Source organism: Mauremys mutica, unplaced genomic scaffold (genome assembly GCF_020497125.1).
Source record: "Mauremys mutica isolate MM-2020 ecotype Southern unplaced genomic scaffold, ASM2049712v1 001522F_np12_obj, whole genome shotgun sequence".
NCBI classification, from domain to species: domain Eukaryota; kingdom Metazoa; phylum Chordata; order Testudines; family Geoemydidae; genus Mauremys; species Mauremys mutica.
In genome coordinates, this window is record NW_025423227.1 from 4,988 (window position 1) to 30,315 (window position 25,328).

General features: G+C 52.1%; 2 non-coding genes across 2 annotated transcripts; both read left to right on the forward strand.

Annotated features, from left to right (window-relative positions):
• Nucleotides 1-23,335: 23,335 nt before the first annotated feature.
• On the forward strand, nt 23,336-23,406 carry TRNAE-UUC. The gene has a single exon. It is a non-coding gene; the product is annotated as a tRNA-Glu (tRNA).
• Nucleotides 23,407-25,002: 1,596 nt separating this feature from the next.
• TRNAA-UGC lies at nt 25,003-25,074 on the forward strand. The gene has a single exon. It is a non-coding gene; the product is annotated as a tRNA-Ala (tRNA).
• Nucleotides 25,075-25,328: the final 254 nt, after the last annotated feature.

Here is a 25,328-nt window from a genome sequence, read left to right on the forward strand (position 1 = left end):
CAGGAAAATTTGTCAAACATATGACTGGTTCTGACTTATTTACTTGGTCTTCAAAGAGAACAACAAGCACCTGAGTCTCCTTCCTATCAGTAACCCCCTGCTCAGCCAATCAGGGTAGAGACTGAGGACGGGAGGCTGAAGGTTCTCACCAGAGAGCCCAATGGATGGCCCAGGTCACCGGTGGGGATCACTGCCCGAGCACTATTTCAGCCCCACATTTTTGGGTGGACCTCCCACAGTGGGAGGTGCAGAGCACTCCCCCGCAACACACACACACACCCCCCTCCTGGTATTAGGAGGGGAACAGAAACGTTTGGTGCTGGGGCCCACAAAAGATTAATCCGGCCCTGATTGGCTGAGTACTAATTCAGCCCCACATTTTTGGGTGGACCTCCCACAGTGGAAGCTGTAGAGCACTCCTCCATGACACGCACCTCCTGGTGTTGGGAGGGGAACAGGAAAAAGGACAAAAGAAGCAAGAGACAAAGAGAAAGGAGGGAGAGAGGGAGGAAGAGGTGAAACAAAAAAGACAAACCCCAATGTCCCCAGTGATTCTAAGGGACAAAATCCCAGGAGCAGAATAAAATTCGGCCTCCTTAAGCTCGTGTTTTCCATGCCTAGAATTCAACTGTCACCAGATGGATCAGACTGAACAGGTTTCAAACCTTGAGGAGGCTCTTACCTTCTAAACAGGGACGTCTGTTTTCTAGTAAAATCACGAAAAGGGATGGAGAAAACTCGAAAGAGGTTCCTCCTGGCGCTCACGTACGTGAACCCGAATACTCTCTCAGTCCTCAGAGAGAGACCTGGAGAAGGAGACTTGCTGAAGCAAAGCCACAGGGGTCTCTGAGGTTTCCCTGGCTCCTCGCCCCTCTCCTGCCTGGCTGATGTCAGCATCTCTCTGTGAGGTCACCACCACCTTTGACCAATAGTCTGAGGTTCTGTAAAAGGCCTTTGTGATGTCACTGCCACACCCCTCCCTTGCTGTGCTAATGTCCTGCCCCTGGCCAGGCACTTTGGAGGTTTGAGCTACTCCCTGTGGATCACCCCACTCAAGGAGCGTTCGTTCTAGGAAGCAAGCCGGCTAGACAGGAAAACATCAGACACTGCTCCCAATGCTACACTCAGTTTTTCAGGCTTATCACAGGCCTCCTGTATGACACAATAGCTACTTTTCGGGCAAACACATTCCAGAAAGGCATCTAGTCTTCATTAAATGACATCAGGAGATGGAGACTCCACCGCTTTCCCTGATAGCTTGTTCCTGTGGTGAATCATCTTCGCTGTTGAATATTTGTGCCTTAGTTGTAATATGAATTTGTCTCTTTTCACCGTCCAGCCATTGGGGCTTGTTATGCCTTTCTCTGCTTTAATACCCAATCTTTTCTCTCGATTAAGGTCCTTCAACACTTCAATGACGTCACCTTTCAATCTTTTGATCAGCTAAACAGGTTGAGCTCATTCAATAGCTCACTAGAAGGCATTTTTCTCCAGCCCTCAGAACATTTGATGGCTCTTTGCTGCCCCAGCTCCAATTTCACAACATGTTTTTCTAATGAGGACACCAAAACTGGGATAGGGGCAGGTCTGAGCTCTCACACCAAATGGCTCATTGCAGTTGCCAGAATCTGTGGGCAGCTCATTTAGTTTATGCCGAGGGTTGAGTCCTGCTTTGTGCCCAGTGTCTGAGAATGAAAATCCTAAACTACCCTTTGAAATAACGAATGCAGCAGGACGTGTTATTGTCCCTGCCCCAGAGCAGACAGACCAATGGAAAAATGCCATGAGTCCAGGGTAATACTTCCCTGCGGTTTTACCATTTCCACTCGCTAAAGTCCCTCCCACCCTTCTGGGCTCCTAGACCAGGGGACTGAGCCTGAGCCCAGACACGGACACTGCAACTTTACTCCAGGCCAAGCCACATGACCCTGATTAATGTGACACAGGCCAGCCGAGGGTGTTTCATTGCACTGGAGACGTAGCGTAATGTTATGTCTATACTGTGATTAACACACCCAGGGCACCTGTCTCAAAGCCCAGGTCAGCTGACGCAGGGTGATGGGGCTTGGGCTGCAAGACTATAAAATTACAATGCAGACATATGGGCTTGAGCCCAACCTCTGAGGCCCCATGCGAGGGGAGGGTTTCTGAACCCAGGCTTCAGCGTGAACACAAATATCTGCCCCTCAGCTTTAGCTCCAGGAGCCCAAGTCAGATGACCCAGGCCAGCCCTGCTGCCATCTTTATCCCAGGAGAGATGGACTCTAAGGGTACGTCTCCATTGCAATGTAAGCCCAGGTGTGGCACTCTGTGCTCAAAGCAGCACCTTGCAAGCCCCATATTCACCACTCTCATATAATGATGACATGGTTTGTACAAAGTCTGCCTGGTGAGGTATCATTTCAAAAGTCTCGATCTGTTGAACATTAATATCATGTTGGATTGTGTGTGCTCGCATTGGTTGGGAAGTTATGAAGTTTTGCTCTGTGGGCTTGGCTACACTTGCACTTCAAAGCGCTAAGTGTAGTCAAAGCGCCAGCACTGGGAGAGAGCTCTCCCAGCGCTGTCCGTACTCCACCTCCCTGTGGGGAATAACGGACAGAGCTGGGAGCCGCGCTCCCAGCGCTGGGGCTTTGACCACATTGGCGCTTTGCAGCGCTGGAGAGGGTGTTTTCACACCCTGCTGCAGCGCTGCAAATTTGCAAGTGTAGCCAAGGCCTGTGTGTGTTACTGAGATATGGGTTGGGAAATGCCCATCGCCAGCCTTTCTGGTGTGACAATGGAGGAGCCAGACTCGCTGCTGGCCCATTAAAGGGATCCACACTGCCAAGGACTAGCCCAGGAACTGTGTACAATGCAGGCTTCTCCGAGATAGCACAGCGACAAAGGACACTGCTTGACTCATGTCGTAGCTAAGGAGCTTCCTAGCAAGTTGGAAGAAACTATGAAAGAAGGGTAGAGACATCATGACTTGGCCTCTCTCCCCCACAACTCAACATCTGGAAACACACCTGGAGGACAAAGACTGAACTGATCAGAAATCAGAAGAGAATAATATTAATACATTCAAACCAAAGTCCCCAAACAGACTAGTATTGGTTTCTCAGCAGAAAATTTTCAGTTTGGGGAATTTTGTTTTCTTAGTCAGACCTTGCCAAGGGAAGCAGGGAGAAAATGTTGGAGTTGCCTCCTTCAGAACAGCTTGGCCTAGACACTAGCTGTGGTTCACTGTTGTAGCCTTGCTCAGGATGGGAGTATTTCAATTATTTGGGGGAGGTCCCGGGGTGTTTGGGGGAGATGATGAGGATGTTACCTTTTGAGATAAAAACTAAGAAATATGGGACTAGAGAATTTTTTTTTTTTAAGAAATCTGGGATTTAGACATTTTATTTAAAGCAAGGGGGGAATCTGAGTTTCTGAGAAGGTTTTTGTTTGCAAGAAGCAACATTGTTTGATCTGTCATTGTACCAAAGGGGGAGATGGTTGTCTACAAAGGAGGGGTGAAGACTAAATGCATCCGATGAAAATGGGATTCAAACCCATGTGTGCAGAACACAATTGATTAGCAGTCCACCACCTTAACCACTCTGCCACCTCATCAGAACTATCAAGAAAAAGACAGGAGGAGGAATCTAAGGCCAGCAGAGATAGGGACACTATGGAGTTTTTAAATACTAAGCGGAAGCAGGGGCTGAATGAGCTCCCCCCTCACATCTAGTGAGGAGCTGGGGGAAAGACTTCAGGAACAGACCGTGTTTGCACAGACACACCTACTCTGCCTAGTTATGCAGCATGATGGGGCCACTTTCCCAAAATGACCAGTTTTGGCTGGTGGTAGGTTACAAATCACTTCAGGATTGAGTGGAATGAAATGTTGTTATCCTTCCTGCATGAGTGAAGGGCAGCAGAACATACCTAGTCAGTCCTGATGGAGGGGTGGGTGGGTGAGGAATAGCTTTTATTGGACTTTGTAGAAGTGATTGAGAACATCACCCTAAACCAGTGGTCCCCAAACATTTCACACTGTGCCCTCTTAGCCATGGCTGTGGCCCCTCGGCAGCCGCAGTCAAAAACCGGGGCTGGGAGTGGGGCTGTTGCTTGCTGGGGAGAGGGGTGCAGACAGGGGTAAGGGGGTCGAGGCTGTGCTGGGAGTCAGGGGCCCAGGCTGAGGGTGGGGTTGGGGAAGAGCTGGGACAGTGTGGGGCTGAGTGGTGCTCCCTCCCTGCCCTCCATGGGGCCTGGCTTGGGCCCTGAGGTGCCCCCATGAATGTTCCTCTGTGTCCCCCTAGGAATCATGCCCCACATTTTGGGGACCACTGAACCCTACTGGCTAAGCAGGGGCTAGTGATGCCAAAACCCAGGGAAAGGGAGAACAGGGGCAGCAGCCCTGGCACCAGAACCATGGCCCCAAACACTTCTGCCTGCGGCCCTGCCCTCTTTCAACCCTTCCACGCCTTCCACCCACGGCCCCATCCACTGGGCACCTCTGTTTCACCCCTTCCCCACTGGCCCCACCCTGCTCACTCATTTACTCCTCCCCCCCCAGCCACTGCAGCCCTGAGACCAGAGAAGCTCAGTGTCCCTGCTGCAGCCCCTGGGCCAGAGCGGGGGATGGGAGCTCCTCTAGCGCTTGGGACGACATGGGGAGACTTTTCCAGGGGCCCCAAATCAGCCGGGGCACTCGGTGATCAAAGGGGCACCCTGCGGCAGTGCGAAGGTGCACACTGCCAGTGTAGTGTCAGCCACGGCTTCCTGGGGGGCTCCCACACTTCGCCCTGCTTGGACCCGGTGCAGGAACATTGTGGGGGGAGGGGCAAGTGATGACACAAAGATGCAGCTCACCCACCCCCAGCGTCCCTCCGTGGCCCCATAGAGGGTTGGGGGGAGCGAGGAGCAACACGAAGTGCCCCATCCATCCTGGTCACTGTCCCCATCCAACCTGGGCTGTGCTGGGAGGGGAGCATCAGAAGCTGCTGCTCTCTGCCCTCCCCTGATGCAGCCCGGCTGAGGAACGTGACCTGGATGCAGGGAGCTCGGATGTGCTGGAGATATGTTGGGAAAAGGGACTGTCTGAATTGCCAAGGCAGGAAACGAACAATCTACAGCAACGTCATTAGCCACAGACACACTCTAGCCAGGCTCCAGCCAGTAGGGAAATGGGCAGGAATTCTTGCTGTTCAGCCACGGCCACACGTACAGAGCTGCACAGCAGTGAGTGTGCTGGGGAAGCTGATGTGAGCAAACCACTGGAAATGACCCTTCAGTGAGAACAGAACCCGAGTGTAGAAAGGCCCCTGTGTTAAGTGGTTGTGGCTGAGGCCTTAGGGAGCTGGGGTATAACAACATAGGTGTCTTTCTGTGGAGGTTTGAGTCTTGCTAGGCAGGGAAGGCTGGTGTGTGGTGTCTCCATGGTTGTACTTTCAGTGATGCAGGTCTCTCTCTCCCATTGTTCCATGGGCATCCTACTAGATTGCCAGCTGCTTTCCAACTGCAGTGTGGAGACAGTGAGTGTGTGTGGGGAGAGACAGTGTGTTGAGCTAGGTAGGAGAGGATCATTATTATCCCTACTTGAAAGAGGGAGAAGCTAAGCCTGAGAAAGGAGAATTGACTTGTCTTAGGTCACACAGCCAGTCACTGGCAGAGTTGGTAATAGGACCCAAGAGCCCTGATTTTCAAACTAACCATCGGATCTTGAATTTCAGACATTGAATGACCTGAATAAAGTGCTCTCCGATGAGCTCCACACCAACAACAGTGCACAGTAATTATTCAAGTATCAGAGGGGTAGCCGTGTTAGTCTGGTTCTGTAGAAGCAGCAAAGAGTCCTGTGGCACCTTATAGACTAACAGACGTTTTGCAGCATGAGCTTTTGTGGGTGAATACCCACTTCTTCAGATGCAACATCTGAAGAAGTGGGTATTCACCCACGAAAGCTCATGCTGCAAAACGTCTGTTAGTCTATAAAGTGCCACAGGACTCTTTGCTGCCAGTAATTATTCAGCAAGTATTTGAGGAGAACTGCAATGTTAGAGAAAATCATGAACTGCTCAGAGACCATTTATGCAGAGAAGCAGCAAAATTCATCAAACATATGACTGGTTCTGACTTATTTACTCGATGTTAAAAGAGAACAAGGACCTGAGTCTCCTCCCTGTCAATAACCCACTGCTCAGCCAATCAGGGTAGAGACTGAGGACGAGAAGCTGAGGGTTCTCACCAGAGAGCCCAAAGGATGGCCCAGGTCACCGGTGGGGATCACTGCCCGAGCACTATTTCAGCCCCACATTTTTGGGTGGACCTTCCACAGTGGGAGCTGCCGAGCACTCCCCCGCAACACACCTTCTGGTGTTGGGAGGGGAACAGATGAAAGGACAAAAGAAGCAAGAGACAAAGAGAAAGGAGAGAGGGATGGATGGAGGAAAAGGTGAAACAAAAAGGACAAACTCAAATGTCCCCAGTGATTCTAAGGGACAAAATCCCAGGTGTGGAATAAAATTCTGCCTCCTTAAGCTCGTGTTTTCCATGCCTAGAATTCAACTGTCACCAGATGGATCAGACTGAACAGGATTCAAACCTCGAGGAGGCTCTTACCTTCTAAACAGGGATGGCTGTTTTCTAGTAAAATCAGGAAAAGGGAAGGGGAAAACTCGAAAGAGCTTCCTCCTGGCGCTCACGTACGTGAACCCGAATACTCTCTCTCAGTCCTCAAAGAGAGACCTGGAGAAGGAGACTTGCTGAAGCAAAGCCACAGGGGTCTCTGGGGTTTCCCTGGCCCCTCGCCCCTGTCCTGCCTGGCTGATGTCAGCATCTCTCTGTGAGGTCACCACCTCCCCACCACCTTTGACCAATAGTCTGAGGTCCTGCAAAAGGCCTTTGTGATGTCACTGCCACACCCCTCCCTTGCTGTGCTAATGTCCTGCCCCTGGCCAGGCACTTTGGAGGTTTGAGCTACTCCCTGTGGATCACCCCACTCAAGGAGCGTTCGTTCTAGGAAGCAAGCCGGATAGACAGGAAAACATCAGACGCTGCTCCCAATGCTACACTCAGCTTTTCAGAAATTAGTCAACTTTATGGCCAGAAGAGACCATTAGAGCATCTAATCTGACCACTTGAGGATCACTTGAGCTGCAGTCAAGCACTCTACCACTGAGCTATACCCCCACAATGACCTGAGTATGGAATCGTGATCTCCAGGACTTTGAAGGACAAATCCTGCTTCATCGAGCTCCTTTGCCATTCCCAGACCACAGGTGGTTTTAAAAATGGGGTTTGATTAAACTTCTTAAATGTGGTAAACACCACAGCTTGCACACCCACCGATATAGCTTCTCCCACTGACATAGCTGCCACCACTTCCAAAGTGGCATAACTGCACCCACAGGAAAACTCTCTCCCCTCAGCATAGAGCAGTGGTTCTCAAACTGTGGGTCAGGACCCCAAAGTGGGATGTGACTCTGATTTAATGGGGTTGCCAGGGCTGGCATTAGACATGTTGGTGCCTGGGGCTGAAGCAAAATGTCTGAACCCAACCACCCAGGGCTGAATCCCTCAAGCTCTGGTTTTGCCCTCCCCTAACTGGGGCAGGGCTCAGGCTTTGTCTCCCCTGCCTCTGCTCAGTGTAGAGGGGCTTGGTCCCTCTTTCCAGGGCCATGTAGTAAGGTTTTTTTTTTGGCAGAAGGGGGTTGTAGTGAAAGGAAGTTTGAGAAACCCTGGCATAGAGCCTCTGAATATGTCTAGACTTGGCTCCCTGTGGGTGATCAGACACTGAAAGTGCAGCCATGGAGACACCACACCCCAGCCTTGCCCAGCAGGCAAGAATCAAACCTCCACAGAAAGACGCCCGTTGCTTTCTATCCCATCTCCCTAAGCACTCAGCCACCACCACTTAACAAAGGGGCTTTTCTACACGATGGTTCTGGTCTCACTGAAGGGTCATTTCCAATTGTTTGCTCAGACCAGCATTAGGGGAAATGGTGCCCTGGGCAAAGCTTGTACTTTGGTATTTCCCCATTGCCCCTGGATGATCCCCACTCCCCCTTTACCGCTAGCTCCTGCACTCCCAACCCTTGCACCTCCTTCACCCCAACTCCTGCCCCCTCCTGTGCCCCCTTTGCCCTTAACTCCCTGGGCCACCAGCCATTGCCCCTCTCCTGCAGCCCCTTCACATGGCTCCAGTGCTGGGGGCCCCGCACTTGTTCTCCCTTTCCCTGGGCTTTGGCATCACTAGCCGCTGATTAGTGAGTAGGGTTCAGTGGTTCCCAAAATGTGGGGCATGACTCCTAGGGGGACACAGAGGAACATTCATGGGGGCACCTCAGGGCCTGAGCCAGCCCCCATGGAGGGAGCAGCACTCAGCCCCACTCTGCCCCAGCTCTTCGCCAACCCCACCCTCAGCCTGGGGCTCTGGCTCCCAGCTCGGCCTCGACTCCCTTACCCCTGTCTGCACCCCTCTCCCCAGCAAGCAACAGCCCCACTCCCAGCCCCGGTTCTTGACTGCGGCTTCCGAGGGGCCACAGCCATGGATAAGAGGGCACAGAGTGAAATGTTTGGGGACCACTGGTTTAGGGTGATGTTCTCAATCACTGCTATGAAGTCCAATAAAAGCTATTCCTCACCCACCCAGCCCTCCATCAGGACGGACTAGGTATGTTCTGCTGCCCTTCACTCATGCAGGAAGGATAATAACATTTCATTCCATTCAATTGTAAAGTGATTTGTAACCCACCACCAGCCAAAACTGGTCATTTTGGGAAAGCGGCCCCATCATGCTGCATAGCTAGGCAGAGTAGGTGTGTCTATGCAAACACGGTCTGTTCCTGAAGTCTTTCCCCCAGCTCCTCACTAGATGTGAGGGGGGGAGCTCATTCAGCCCCTGCTTCTGCTTAGTATTTAAAACTCCTTATTGTCCCTAGCTCTGCTGGCCTTAGATTTCTCCTCCTGTCTCTTTCTTGATAGTTTAGGTGAGGTGGACGAGTGGTTAAGGTGATGGACTGTTAAGGTGATGGACTCCCAGACGATCTTCTGCCTCTCGGCTGCCGTGTTTCTGCAACAGGGAGAGGGCGGCTCAGTAACAGGGGAACATAGAACATAAGAACGGCCAGACTGGGTCAGACCAAAGGTCCTTCTAGCCCAGTATCCTGTCTACCGACAGTGGCCAATGCCAGGTGTCCCATGGATCAAGTGATCCATCCCCTGTTGCCCATTCCCAGCTTCTGGCAATGTTAGAGAAAATCATGAACTGCTCAGAGACCATTTATGCAGAGAAGCAGCAAAATTCATCAAACATATGACTGGTTCTGACTTATTTACTCGATGTTAAAAGAGAACATCCCTGCCCATCCTGGCTAATAGCCACTAATGGACCTGTCCTCAATGAACTTATCTAGTTCTTTTTAGAACCCTGTTAGCGTCTTGGCCTTCACAACATCCTCTGGCAAGGAGTTCCACAGGTTGACTATGTGCTGTGTGAAGAAATACTTCCTTTTGTTTGTTTTAAACCTGCTGCCTATTCATTTCACTGGGTGACCCCTAGTTCTTGTGTTATGAGGAGTAAATAACACTTCCTTATTTACTTTCACCACACAAGTCACGATTGTATAGACCTCTACCATATCCTCCCCCTCCCCCCCAAGTAGTCTCTTGTCCAAGCTGAACAGTCTCAGGCTTTGTCTACACTGGCACATCTCTCCTGCCAACAAACAGCAGCTACTCTGTGCGCCTGTTAGCGGCATGGCTGTAGCAGCACAGCCGTGTTGCTAAAAGCTGCGGCGTGTAGCCATAGCCTCAGTCTTATTCATCTCTCCTCATACGGAAGCTTTTCCGGACCCTTCATCATTTTTGTTGGCCTTCTCTGTGCCTTTTCCAATTCCAATGTATTTTTTTGAGATGGGGCGACCAGATCTGCACACAGTATTCAAGGTGTGGACGTACCATGGATTTATATAGAGGCAATAGCATAATTTCTGTTTTACTGTCTCTCTGTTTCCTAATGATTCCCCACATTCTGTTTGCTTTTTTGACGCCGCTGCACATTGAGTGGATGTTTCCAGAGAACTATCCACAGTGACTCTAAAATCTCTTTCTTGAGCGGTAACAGCTAATTTAGACCCCATCATTTTATGTGTATTTGATATTATCTTTTCCAATGTGCATTATTTTGCAGTTATCAACACTGAAATTCACCTGCTCGGTAACTGGGGAAAATCATAAATGCGCTTTGGGGCGGGTGGCAGAGTTATTTACCAGAACACAAGATCTCTTGCGGTGGGGGATGGGAAGTTCATTTATCCCAGGAAGGGAGGAGGGGATCAGGGCCGGGGTGAGCTGTACATCACCTACAGGAGGGACACTTCTCCCCGAAACCTCATCAACGTGCACTGAGCCAAATCCTCCATCTCTGCAGCCCACATTTCATCTCCTTCCTCCCCATCCCCCGCAGGAGCTAGAAAAGATCCCTGGTCACTGTGACGTCCAGACAGCCCGTGGGCAGGGGCTCTGGGCTAACGCAGACTGACCCTCTCCTGCCCAGCAGCCTCCTGCGTCCTAAGGGCATCACGTTACCCCCGTGTCTGACCCTGCAGGCTCCCTGGGCTCCAGCGGGGATGGGTCCCTGGCTGAGGCTGGCAGGGTGGGCCCTGCACTCACCAGGTCATTCTTGTGCCAGGCAAACCTCAGTGGCGGGGGGCTCTGGGCACCTACCAACAGCTCCTCGCTCTGCTGCTCCTCCTCGGCTTTGGCTGCTTCTCTCTCTTTTCCCAGGGGGGGCAGATGCTTTTGTGGTGCCTCCTGGAAGAAGCAGGGGAGGGAGGGTTAGAAACTGCTGCAAACCTCCCAGCTGCCAGATTTCAGGGCCCGTCTTGCCCGGCAGACGCCTGTGCAGGGTCCCTGGGACTCAGACTGAGAGGAGCTGGTGAAACAGGGAGCAGCTTTTCCAAAGGAAACGCAGGGCCCCAGGCTGCAGGGACAGGGGTGCAGCCCAACCCCCGGCTCCCCGGGGCCTCACCCACATCCCAAGCAGCCAACTTCAGACAGTCCCCCACTTTCCCCAGCGCCAGCCCCCAAAGCCCCCGCAGGGCCAGATCTGAACATGGAGCCCCCCAAACATCCCCAACCCCCAGCTCTGAGCCCCCAGCGCACCCCAAACTCCCAACTCCCCCACAGTCCCCCCCCAGCCCTGACCCCCCCCGCCACACCCCAAACTCCCAGCAGCCCCACAGTCCCCCCCAGCCCACCCCAAACTCCCAGCAGCCCCACAGTCCCCATCCCCAGCCGCTCCCCCCACAGTCCGGCTCTGACACCCCAGATCCCACCCCCCGGGCCCAGCCTGGGCTCCGAGCTCTGCAGCCGAGCCGCGCTCCGGCCTCCTGCAGCTCCCGGGCTCCACCCCGCCCGGGCCACTCGCCCCCCGCAGCCCCGGGCAGCCCCGCTCCGGCCGCGGGGAGCGCGGGGACCCCCCCGGGCAGGGGGCGAACCAGGCAGCCGGGCCCGGCCCCTCCCGGCAGGAGCGTGTCCGCCCCACGCGTGTCCCCGCCCCCCGGGCAGGGGCGGCTCTAGGCACCAGCAAAACAAGCTGGTGCCTAGGGCGGCAAAATCTAGGGGGCGTCCCCTGCGGCCGGGGGGGGCGGCAGGCTGGGCCGGCGGACCTGCCGCAGTCATGCCTGCGGCAGGTCCACCGGAGCCCCGGGACGACTGGACCTGCCGCAGGCATGACTGCGGAGGGGGCGCTCGTCCCGCGGCTCGGCTGGACCTCCCGCAGGCATGACTGCGGCAGCTCAAGCGGAGCCGCCGGACCCGCGAACCGTCCGCAGCCGCGGGAGGTCCAGCCGAGCCACGCGGGACCAGCGGTCCCTCTGCAGTCATGCCCGCGGGAGGTCCGCTGCTCCCGCGGCTCCGGGGCGCCTCCCGCGCATGACTGCTTGGGGCGGCCAAAAACGTAGAGCCGCCCCTGCCCCCGGGCCCCGCCCCGCGCTGCCCCCGGCCCCACCGCGCCGCCCCGCAGGCTGCAGGGCTGGAGCAGCCTCCGCGCCGCGCTCCCGGCCCCGGCCATGGCCCCGCTGCCGCACACAGGGGCGGGGACCGGGACGGGGGGGGCAGGAAGGGGCGGCTCCTCCCCGGGCCTGGCCCCGCCCCCGGCCCCTCGCTGGGGGGTTGGGACCCGCGGGGTAGCGGGACCCGCCTCAGCCCGGAGGGGGCAGGAGAGGGGCCGGGTCTCCCCAGGGGAAAAGCGGGGGCGGGGCTGGTGCTGCTGAACCATCGGACCAAGGAGCCCCCGGCGGAGAAAGCAGCGAGCGCGGGTCAGTTCAGCGCTGGGGCTGGGACCCAGCACGTGTCAATCACCTGCCGCTAAAGCGTCTAAATCCCCTGGGCACAGCTCGCCAGGGCACAGCTCGGGAGCTGCACTGTGACTACATCCTGCAGGAAGCCCCCTTCCCCCCACAGCAGAGTGGCACAGCGGGAGCGTGCTGGGCCCATAACCCAGAGGTTGACGGATTGAAACCATCCTCTGCTAGTTTGGTTTTTATTACAGCCCTGGAAATAATCCAGCTGCCTGCGTGTGTTCAGAAAAGAAGAACAAATTCTCTCCCTGTTCACCCTTCCACGGTGATTAAAGGAAGGAAGAAAGCCCCAGCAGAGCCCTGCCCCACAGAGTTCCCTCCTGGAAGGCGAGAGCTGGGCAGTGACTAGGGCTCCAGCTCAGGGTTGCCAGGTTTATATAACTTTTGGTGATGCCCAGAACGGGTCCAAGTCCTGCCCCTTCCCCTCCCCGCCCCCCGCATCTCTGCCTAAGGCTCTGGGAGGGAGTTTGGGTACATGAGGTGCCGGTTCTGGGATGGGCAGGGCAGGGGAGGCAGTTTGGATGCAGGAGGGGGTGCATGCTCTGGGAGGGAATTTGGGTGCATGAGGTGCAGGCTCTGGGCTGGGGCAGGGGTTGGGGTGTGGGGGGGCAGTGGCAGACTCAGGGAGGGAGTTCGGGTGTGTGCAGGATCTGGGCTGGGGCAGAGTGTTGGGGTGTAGCACCTTAACTTGGGAAGCTCCTGAAAGTGACCCGCACCCACATCTGGCAGCAACTTCTACATGGAGGAGGCCGGGGGGGATCTCCTGGGGCCACTGCCCACAGGCACCACCCCTGTAGCTCCCATTGCTGCAGTTCCAATGGCAGAGTTGGTGCTTGGGGCAGGGGAAGCGTGTGAGAGACACACCCCACAGGGACGTGCCAGGTGCTTCTGGGAGTGGTGCGCCGTGCAGAGCGAGGGTGGGCAGGAATCCGCTTTAGCCCCACGGTGCTGCCAGTAGTAGTGGCAGGAGCCCCCAGGGCCTTTCTAATCACCCAGGGCCAGCTGATCTGACTTTCTGATAGGGAAGCCACAGGAGTGGTCATGCACCCCTCATGAGCAGTTCTGGGGAGTCTTTTTGGGGCTCCTGGAGTAGGCGGCAGAGAGGTGCAGCCTCACCACCAAGTCTGTTTTCCTGGAGAAGAGAGGGGGCTGCAAGGTGATCTCCCACCTCTGTGCTTTCAGGAGCCTCTGCTCCCCTCTACCATGCTGGAGCCTCCACATTTATTTATTGGCAAATAAAATTTGCAGAATTTGAAAATATTGTGCACAGAATTTTTATTTTTTGGTGCAGAATCTCCTCAGGAGTGAAACTGACTCAGGGAACCTCCTTGGATTGTCACCGCTTGGTGAACCACTCACCACCACACCAATGCACAGAGAGTGCCAAGTCCTGCTGCTATGTGGGGCTGGGGGCTGGGGTCGGGTCACACACATTCAGACTGTTCGCTCCCCCAGCTACAAACCGCTGCTGATTTCCCAGTTAGGACATTAGCCGTTACTGACAAGGTTTGTCCAGGTTCTTTTCTTTATCTCATGCTGCTAGTTAGAAGGATCAGTACTGATTTTGTTTTTCAAAAATACACAACCCCCTAAACCTGCTTTTAGCAATCAGAATAATTTAGTGTCACCTTATTTTTGCCTGCCCCAGTACAAAAGAAGAGGCTTTTGTGGGTTTCCTGACTCAGAGGATGAAAATGACCGTGTGTCGGGCCGCACTGCTGTGAATCGTTGTTGAGTGGAACCCCTTGTTGGCATTGGTAGTGTAGACACGGCCTCAGACTCGGTGCTGGCCAGGGGAAGTATTGCCCCTAGAGACACCCAGGGGTGGTGTGGGATTGTCACAGGTTACTGGGTGGGGGCTCGAGCGGGTTCTGTGTTGTGTTGTTTAAAAGGATCCCCAAGATATTGAACCTGGCCCATGTTGCTGCCACCTCCAACTGGCAGAAGGGTCACAGGAAGAAGCAGGGGGGAGGGGAGGAGCACCAGTGAATTTATACAATTATTCAGTGAGGCAGAGGCCTGGCAGAAGGAACTACCTGTGCAAGCCCCTGGGCAGAGAGGGGATCTGTGATGGCCTCGGCACTGGAGCTACAGCCCAGGGATGGGGCAGGAACTGGAGCGGGGAAGATGTGTGAGCTGGGAACCCCTCTCCCCGGGGGTTTCCCCTGCAGGCCTGTTTCAGGGTCTCTCTTTGCTCTTTCCCTGTGTAACCCAGTGGGGCTCAAACTTTTGGAACTGGTGACCCCTTGCACAAAGCAAGGTGCCGAGTGCGACCCTCCAACATCAATTCAAAACACATTTTTTCATATTTAATGTTATTTGAAATGCTTAATTTATAACCCAATTCTTTAAAATGAGTTTAACTTTTCTCACCACTTTTAAATTCAGCCTAGAACACACGTCGATTGAATTATTGTTATAAGCAGAAAAGGGGTTTTTAAATAGTTACTGTTGAACACTGGGGGTGTGAAGACATTTGTCAATATCACTTTTCACAGCAGACTTTGCTCCATTGCCACCCTCACTGCTGCTGCCTGCAGAGCTGGGCGGTTTGTGACCCCCACATAATAACCTCACCCCCCCCCACGAGGGGCTGTAACCCCCCGTCTGAGAACTCCTGGGCTGCTCCCTTCCCCCTCTGGCTGGGACACTTGACCCCTGTCCCGTTCCCAGGGGGCCCGTGTGCTCCTGGAGCTGGATCGGCCGCTCCTGAGGGGAGCCAGAGCCGGGGGGGGGAGAGGGGATGTCAGTGGGGCCAGCAGCGCTGGGAGCCACAGACACAGGGGGGCAGAGATGGGCTGAGGAGGGGCCGCTTGTGCAGAGTCACTTCCCTGCCAGCCCCCAGTGCTCCCCCCCAGTTCCCCCCATCCTCTGGGGCTGCCTTAATTCAGACAGTCCCTTTCCCGCCATATCCCCAGCACATCAGTGATTGCGATAGCAGGGGGCAGGTTTTCTCTGGGGCACTGAGCTTTGCCAGGGGGTTGGTGGCTCTTTTCTTTCCTCACCCTGGAGTAAACTCAACTTTTTATTCCATCCCTGATGATTCATGGAATAACAACAGCAGCATGAAGAAAGAGGTGGGCACAGCAGGTCTCAGGGGGGGGAGCAGGGAGGTGCAAGTGGTGGGGTGGGCTGGGCTGGGCAGGGGAGGGGACAGAGAGGTGTGGGTGGCAGGCAGGATGGGTGTCACGGATGGGGCAGAGAGGTGTGGGTGGTGGATAGGATGGGTGTCACAGGAGGGGACAGAGATGTGTGGGTGGTGGATAGGATGGTTGTCACAGGAGGGGCAGAGAGGTGTGGGTGGTGGATAGGATGGGTGTCACAGGAGGGGCAGAGAGGTGTGGGTGGTGGATAGGATGGGTGTCACAGGAGGGGCAGAGAGGTGTGGGTGGTGAGCAGGGCAGGTCTCAGGGGAGGGGCAGAGAGGTGTGGGTGGTGGGCAGACCTTGGGCAGAGGGTGTAGAGGCACAAGCAGCAGGTAAGGAGGAGGGAGGAGAGGAGCGAGCAAGAAGTGGACTAACTTCTAGGGAGCTTCCAGCGCTCATGCCCAGCCTCCCGACATGCAAGAGTCATGGGCCACCTGTTCTCTGGGTCTTCACTAACCAAGTCCCTCCCCAAGCTCTGTTGATGGAAGAAGCCCTCCTGTTGACACAGTGCTGTCTGCACATGGGTTAGGTTGATAGAATTGCATTGCTGGGGGGGGGGGGTTAAATTTTTTTACACCCCTGAGTAATGTAGTTAAACCGACCTAATTTTGCAGCATAGACCTGTGCAAAGAATCACACACCCACCTTAGGAGTAAAACTTCACCTGCTCCTCTGCTTTACACAATCCAAACACGAGCAACACTTGTGAGGCCCCAGTGGTGATGGCAGGGAGTCAGGTGTGGGCAGACAGTGTGTTATAGCTACCCACAGGCACGCTGGCTTAAAGCATCTGTTTTGTAAACAGGAGATCCTGGGTTCAACTCCCAGTGGTGCCTGGTTGTTGGGGCACCTGCAATTGGCTACTGTCAGAAGACAAGATTCAGAGCTAGATGGGCCTTTGGTCTAGCCCAGTGTGGTTTTTCTTATGGTTTAAATAACACTCACAGGCACTGACAATAGAGTTACTGAAAGTTTGGGAGTTAGGAGCAGGTAGGTCAGTGGTCCAGTCCCCACACAGATGACCCCCTCCCTATGGGACAGGGGCAGGTCTGAGCTCTCACCCAAATGCTCATTGTGGCTGCCAGAATCTGTGAGCAGCTTGTTTAGTTTACGCCAAAGGTTGAGTCCTGCTTTGTGCACCGTGTGTGAGAATAAAAATCCTAAACCGCCCTTTGAAATAACGAATGCAGCAGGACGTGTTATTGTCCCTGCCCCAAAGCAGACAGACCAATGGAGAAATGCCGTCGAGTCCAAGGTGATACTCCACTGCCATTTTACCTTTTTTCCTGGCTAAACTCCTTCTTATCTGCCCGGCCCAGGCTGTCCTCTGCCTCAGCTGCTGCTCCCGGCCTGCTCTAGAGTCAAACACGCAGGGCTCCCAGGGGAACAGAGGCTGGGACAGGGCAGCAGCCTGGGCTGGGCTGGGAAGATGCTGGGAGTTCTCGTTCCCTGAGAACTGGCCCGGCTCCCTTCTCAACAGCAAACAAATCAATTCCACGTCCTCTCCCCAGAAAAACCAGCCTGGAGCCAAGGGCAGCAGGAGACGATTCCCTCCAGTTTCCACCAAGGCAGGAGAGAACCCAGGGTGTTTCTAGCAGAGCTTGTGGAACTGAGGTGGGGAAACCAGCCTTTAATAACAGGCAGTTCCAGTTTAAGCTAAGTGTTTTTAACAATTTCTACAACATTAAATAACCCTTTAATCGTAGTGTCACCATCCATAACATTGCTTCAGCCTTATAGGTTCCCAAGTGCAAAAGTAAACATCGCTTCAAATCCAAGGGAGTGGAGATCAGTCAGTGTTCAGAGTAATCCCACACAGAAGAACCATGTTGTGGTACATACTGGCTCCATCATGTGGCCATCGCCTTTCCCTCCTCCTTCAGAGTCAGAATGTGATCAGCTCCCACTGAGAGGGTGCAACACCCCTCCCTTGGTCTCTATGCTAGAGCTCCTATCAGCTTGTTGTACCAATATAATAAAAACCAGCAGGATCTTATTAAGAGGGATATGGCAAAGATGCCACATTTATTGTAAATACCATAACAAAACAAAAAACAATGTTTTTCTACTTGTTTCTATTACTACTTATTCCTTATACACACACACATATTCATTCACACAATCATTCATTCAGGTTCTGTATAGATGTTATAGTTACCAGCCTAGATGTTGCTCATGCCAAGTTACTGGCCAGGTATCTTGGTCATGAGGGGCCTATAAAAGCGGCCGCCCAGCCAGGCAGCGGCACAGCTGCGAGCAGCGGCACAGGAGGCAGCAAACAGAGCTGCTAACAGGGGAGTTTGCGTGGGAGTTAGCAGGGGGAGGTGGAAGGGGGCCGCGCCGTGTCCCCTGTGTTACCCTAGGTACAAGCACCGAGCAAGGCCGGGACAGCAGCAGCCATGAGCCAAGCAGCAGAGGACACACCAAGGATGAGAGCATGCAGCAGCTGCGGTATGTACCTGGTTCTAGCGGGGGACCCAGAGCAGTACTATGTATGTATGAAGTGTCGCCTAATAGAGCTGCTGGAGGAAAAGATCCAGGGCCTAGAGCTGCAGGTAGAAACCCTGATAGAGAATAGAAGGGGGTTCGAGCAGCTGATGGAGCAATGGCAGGCAGTAACCGAAGGGGAACGCCCAGGGGCACAGGTGGGAGCAGGGGCTAAGGCCAGTGAGGGGGGACCACCAGACGAGGAGGATGGGCGGTGGAAGCATGTGACTGTGAGAAGCAGGCCAAGGAAAAGGAGAGCCAGTGAGGGGGAAATAGAGCTAAGGAACAGGTTTGAAGGTTTGGAGAATGAGGAAGGGGTAAAGAAGATGGTAGCTGATGGTGGGAGGCCAAGGAAAAAGAGACGAGCGGCCAGTCCCATAGATAGAGGGGAGGAGTCTATGGAGGCAACACCAAGTTTGGGTCAGGGGAGATTACAGGATGGCTTAAGGGGAACCACAAGGGAAGATAGGAATGGAAGGAGCTTGCAACCAGGGGGAACGGGGGATAGGTTAGAGGACCGCACTGTCCCCAGGCAAAGGCAGGTCTACGTGATTGGGGACTCCATACTGAGAAGGTTGGACAGGCCTGTGACCAGGGCCGATCCGGAGAACAGAAGGGTGTGCTGTCTACCGGGCGCTAAAATACGGGATGTGGACCTGAGGTTGAAAAGGATCCTAAGAGGAGCAGGTAAGAACCCTTTGGTCATCCTTCATGTGGGAACGAATGATACTGCTAGATTCTCGCTAGACAGGATCAAGGGAGACTATGCCAGGTTGGGTAAGACGCTTAAGGAAATTGAGGCTCAGGTGATCTTCAGTGGGATCCTACCTGTTCCTAGGGAAGGGCGCCAAAGGGGTGAGAGAATCCTGACGATTAATAGTTGGCTGAGAGAGTGGTGTTACAAGGAGGGCTTTGGGATGTATGGGCACTGGGAGGCTTTTGGGGACAGACAACTGTTCTCACGGGATGGGCTCCACCTAAGTAGGGAAGGAAGTAGACTTCTAGGAGGGAGGCTGGCTCATCTGATTAAAAGAGCTTTAAACTAGACACTGGGGGGAGACGGTTGGGAGAGGCCCTGGTGCACTCCACGCCAAATTTATACATTGGGAGTGAGAACAAGAAGATAACAACAGATATAGCCAGAGGGGGACAGTTAGGTGTAAGGAAGAGGGGGGGGACAGATACTAGATCGACAGGTCATACTGGTAGTACTGTGTCCCTACCGAGCGGGCTGAGAAGAGTGAGAGGAGCCCAACAGCAAAAGGTAGGATGTTTGTTCACCAATGCGAGAAGCTTAGGTAATAAAATGGAGGAACTGGAGCTCCTGGTCCGAGAATTGAAACCGGATATCGTAGGAATAACCGAAACATGGTGGAACGATAGCCATGACTGGAGTACAGGTATGGAAGGGTATGTGCTGTTTAGAAAAGACCGATGCAAAGGTAAAGGTGGGGGAGTAGCATTGTATATCAATAATGAGGTGAAATGTAATGAAATAACTAGCAATGCAATGGTTAATACGGAGTCTGTGTGGGCAATGGTCACATTCAGGAAGAAAACTACCAGAGCCTCACCCGGGATAGTGATTGGGGTGTGCTATAGACCGCCGGGATCTAGCTTGGAGACGGATAGAGAGCTCTTTAATGTTTTTAAGGAGGTAAACACTAATAGGAACTGCTTGATCATGGGAGACTTTAACTTCCCAGATATAGATTGGGAAACAAATGCTAGTAATAATAATAGGGCTCAGCTTTTCCTAGACGTGATAGCTGATGAATTCCTCCATCAAGTGGTTGCTGAACCGACGAGGGGGGATGCCATTTTAGATCTGATTTTGGTGAGTAATGAGGACCTTGTTGAGGAAATAGTTGTAGGGGACAACCTTGGCTCGAGTGATCACGAGCTAATTCGTTTCAAAATTAATGAGAGGATAATCAATATTGCATCTGAGACTAGGGTTTACGATTTCAAAAGGGCTAACTTTACTAAATTAAGACGACTAGTTAGGGAAGTGGACTGGACCAACATATTTAGGAATCTAAAGGTAGATGACGCCTGGGGTTACTTCAGGTTGAAATTGCAGGAGTTGTCAGAGGCATGTATCCCGAGAAAGGGAAAACGGCTCGTAGGTAGCAGTTTTAGACCGAGCTGGATGACCAAGCGTCTTAGAGGGGTCATTAAGAAAAAACAGAAAGCGTACCGGGAGTGGAAAATGGGAGGGATCAGCAAAGAAGCCTACCTTATTGAGGTCAGAGGGTGTAGGGATGCAGTGAGAAAGGCAAAGCGACGGGTGGAGATGGACCTAGCGAAGGGGATTAAAACCAATAGCAAAAGGTTTTTTAGCCATATAAATAGGAAGAAAACCAAGAAGGAAGAAGTGGGACCGCTTAAAACTTTAAACGGAGTGGAGATTAGGGATAATCTTGGAATGGCACAATATCTGAATGAATATTTTGCCACGGTCTTTAATGAGGCTAAAGAAGGGCTAAGGAATAGTGATAGAGGGACCGATGGGAATGAAGATATGGGGGTAGACATTACGGTATCTGAGGTGGAGGCCAAACTTGAACAGCTTAACGGAAGTAAATCGGGGGGCCCGGATAATCTTCATCCTAGAATATTAAGGGAATTGGCGAGTGATATTGCTAGCCCGTTAGCGATGATTTTTAATAAATCTCTAAATTCGGGGATTGTACCGTTGGACTGGAGATTAGCTAATGTAGTTCCTATATTCAAGAAGGGGAAAAAAAGTGACCCGGGTAACTACAGGCCTGTTAGTTTAACATCTGTAGTATGCAAAGTAATGGAAAAAATTTTGAAAGAGAGAGTGGTTAAGGAGCAGGAGGCCGATGACAACTGGGATAGATTACAGCATGGATTTACGAAAGGTAGATCGTGCCAAACCAATCTGATCTCCTTCTTTGAGAAAGTAACAGATTTTTTAGACAAGGGAAATGCGGTGGATCTAATATATCTGGATTTCAGTAAGGCGTTTGATACGGTACCGCATGAGGAATTATTGGTTAAATTGGAAAAGATGGGGATCGAAATGAAAATCCAGAGGTGGATAAGGAGTTGGTTAAAGGGGAGACTGCAGAGGGTAGTACTGAAAGGGGAACTGTCGGGTTGGAGGGGGGTTACCAGTGGGGTTCCTCAAGGTTCGGTTTTGGGTCCTATTTTATTCAATCTATTTATTGCTGACCTGGGAACCAAGAGTAGGAGTGGGCTGATAAAGTTTGCGGACGACACCAAGTTGGGAGGTATTGCCAATTCGGAGAAGGATCGGGATATCCTCCAGGGAGATTTGGATGACCTTGTAAACTGGAGTATTAGTAACAGGATGAAATTCAATAGTGAGAAGTGTAAGGTTATGCATTTAGGGATGACTAACAAGAATTTTAGTTATAAGCTGGGGACGCACCAGTTGGAAGTAACGGAGGAGGAGAAGGACCTGGGAGTCCTGGTTGATCGTAGGATGACTATGAGTAGGCAATGTGATGTGGCCGTTAAAAAAGCTAATGCGGTCTTGGGTTGCATTAGGCGGGGTATTTCTAGTAGGGATAAGGAAGTGCTAGTCCCGTTATATAAGGCGTTGGTGAGACCTCATTTGGAGTATTGTGTGCAGTTTTGGTCTCCCATGTTTAAGAAGGATGAGTTAAAACTGGAACGGGTACAAAGAAGGGCCACTAGAATGATCCGAGGAATGGAAGGCCTGTCGTATGACAGGAGACTTGAGGAGCTCGGTTTGTTTTCCTTAACCAAAAGAAGGATAAGGGGAGATATGATTGCACTCTTTAAATATATCAGAGGGATAAATACCAGGGAAGGAGAGGAATTATTTCAGCTCAGTGCTAATGTAGACACGAGGACAAACGGATATAAATTGTCAGTCAGGAAATTTAGGCTTGAAATTAGACGAAGGTTTCTAACTATCAGGGGAGTGCAATACTGGAACAGCCTACCGAGGGAAACAGTAGGGGCGAAGGACCTCCATGACTTTAAGATTAAGCTAGATAAGTTTATGGAGGAGATGGTATAATAGGATAACGGGCTTAGTCAATAGGTCAATTAAGTGCCAAACTGGTACTTAATTGGGTCAAATTGGGTCAATGATATGATATTCTTAACCTCTTTCAGAGGGTATGGCTGGAGAGTCTTGCCCGCATGCTCGGGGTTCAGCTGACCGCCATATTTGGGGTCGGGAAGGAATTTTCCTCCAGGGCAGATTGGCAGTGTCCCTGGAGGTTTTTCGCCTTCCTCCGAAGCATGGGGCAGGGGTCGCTTGCTAAAAGAGTGGGTAGATCGGCTAATGTGGCCTGCATCTTGCAGGAGGTCAGACTAGATGATCATAATGGTCCCTTCTGATCTTGAATTCTATGATTCTATGATTCTATGATGCTCCTGGAGGTTGGTATCAGAACCATAGACTCAAAGTCCTTATTCTTTAGAGTCCAGTTTTATAGGGATTTTTCCCTATGTTAGTTCATAGGAGTTGCTCCATTCTGCTGTTGCTAAATTAATCAGCAGGTGGCTGGCTCCATGTTGTCAGATGCTTTGTTTTTCCTTCCTTTGAGGTGTGGTGGGTGGATTCCAGTTTGCCCTCCGGGGGTCATCTGGTTGATCCCACTTGACACCTTTTTCAGCCGACACTGAATTCTTCAGGCTGGTGACTCCCTAACCATTCAGTCACATACATTCTCTATCTTAATCACATCTATTTCACTGTTTCTTTACTTTTTGGGGTGTTACCAATTTATGTGAGACTCCCTGTATTTTAACAATCAAAGATAAAGTGAGATGAAAACTTACAGAGGGTGGGGGTCTCTATCTATACACTATAACAGCTACTGTTTTGGCTTACTTAGAGATAATTAATGTTTAACAAGTTTTATACAAAGTATTTCTTTGAGCAGGCTTCACACAGACACAGCTGGTGGCTTGCAGGTTAGAATCACAAATTTACTTTTAACATAAACCTTTAGTTATGAGGCATCAATTAACAATAAGTCATTTTTCATATAAACCATGTCTAATATAAACCTTCTTTAATATCCCTACAAGCTCAGTGTCCTTCCCGCAAGAGTGGGCTGCTGAGAGGGTTGCGATGGGGTAAATGAAGGCAGAGGACGATTGTTCCTGATGGGTTTTCTTTGTGTGTCTCTGTGATCCTGCTGGAGGAAGCTGAAGCATCATTTGTGTTTGTTTCAGTGTCTTGGGTTGGGCTGAGGTTGTGACCCTGAGTACAGGGATTCCTGCGCTTTCTGCTCTTAGCCCCTCAGGGAATGGACAATGAGCAACTTCAGAAAGTGGATAGAAAGTAGCCTAAGAAAGTGTAACATAAATGAGAAGAAAAATAACATTATCACCTCCCTGGTGGTCTAGTGGTTAAGATTTGGCATTTTCACTGCCACGGCTGGGTTCAATTCCCAGTCAGGGAAAAGTGACTTTAAACCAAAACTGCTTCAGTTTTTCACTTACAACATAAACAAATCCATGGTATTTTCCTGATTCCCCTTTCTTCCCAGTGTCTCCATGGCAGGGCTGGTTCCAGGCACCAGCGCAGCAAGCAGGTCCCTGGGGCAGTCAATGGAAAGGGGAGGCTTCAGCAGCAATTCATCCCTCTCAGAGCGAAGGACTTGAGGCCAAAAGCAGCAGAGGTAGAACTGCAGCTTTTTTATTTTTTTTTCCACTTGGGGTGGCAAAAACACTGGAACTGGCCCTGCTCCATGGAAGAGACTTTGTTAAATCCCAGATGAGTGGGGTTAAATCAGTTCTCAGCCTGAGTCCTTTGCTCTTACTTCCGAGAAAATTGGCCCTCCATGGGGCCATTTCCCGCCTCTCTTTCCTAGGGAAGCACAATTTTCTTTGCACAGACACAGGAACAGCAAGATCTTTCTCTGTCCCTTGTGCAAAGCAGGGGGCCAAATTCCATGGAAACAATGGACAAGCAGGGGGCCCTGGGCACATCCAGCCCTGGCCGTGAGATGTTCCCTCCCCTCTTTCTTTATGCCCCTGTTGTTATTTCATGGATTGTCTGGGATGGGGGAAAAGCTGAGTTCACTGCAGGTGGAGGGGAAAAAGGACCCTGAAAATCTCAGGCCCCAACCCCTGCTACCAGGATCACTGAGCTGCTGGGAATCTGCATGGGAAAGGGACGGTGTGAATTGTCAAGGTGGGGAATGAATAACAATCTACAACTAGATCCACCTCATTAATCACTGACACAGGCTAATCCTGCTGCTGATAGAAGGGAAACTGGGAGTGATTCTTTGCTGTTCAGCCATGGAAACAGTGACCCAATTGCACCGCAGTGAATGTGCTGGGGAAAGCTGGACTTCACAGGCAGGTGGAAAAAGCAGATCCTAGACACACCTGGAGCTCCCCACAGCACTTCTGCCACCGGGGTCAGGTGTTGAGTGACTCACAGCGCCCCTCCCTTCCCATTACCTTCCAGTAGGGGGTGGCAGCACCCCTCACCCAATGCAGGGGAGAGGCCTGATTGTATCTCTGCACCCTGAGTCCAGGGCACCCACTCTCTCTGCCCCACACATCAAATCTGGCCCTGCTGCAAAGTGACCCTAAGAACCAGCAATCTCCAGGACAGCAGGTTTGGCCCTCAGAGTAGGGAATGTGTTCCCCATGCTGCTCTTAGGCCACTGGATGCTCTGGAAACAAGAGGGCTCTGAGTGTAACCCAGGGGTCAGCAACCTTTCAGAAGTGCTGTGCCGAGTCTTCATTTATTCATTCCAATTCAAGGTTCCGCATGCCAGTCATACATTTTAATGTTTTTAGAAGGTCTCTTTCTATAAGTCTATAATATATAACCAACTATTGTTGTATGTAAAGTAAATAAGGTTTTTTAAAATGTTTAAGAAGCTTCATTTAAAATTAAATTAAAATGCAGAGCCCCCAAGACTGGTGGCCAGGACCTGGGCAGTGTGAGTGCCACTGAAAATCAGCTCATGTGCCACCTTCGGCACACGTGCCATAGGTTGCCTACCCCTGGTGTAACCCGTAACAAGTAAAGACTCTCCGGGGATGTAGCTCAGTGGTAGAGCACATGCTTTGCACGTATGAGATCCTGGGTTCAATCCCCACCATCTCCAGGTTGATTTTTTCACCCTGCTGCTTTGCTCACGCCCAGAGGGGATGTGGCCCAGCAGTCTCCCTGCAGGAGTTTCAATCCTGCTCAGTGAGGGGCAAGTGCCAATTGCATGGAAGGTCGGGGGCGGTTTCTGCTCCTAAGTCACCTCGGTACATGTAAGATTCCCACCCGCTGTGCTGCTTGGGACAAGGGTAGATGAGAAGGGCGAATCCTCCAGCACTGGAGGGAAAGGTCCCATCTGCACAGACTGAGAGG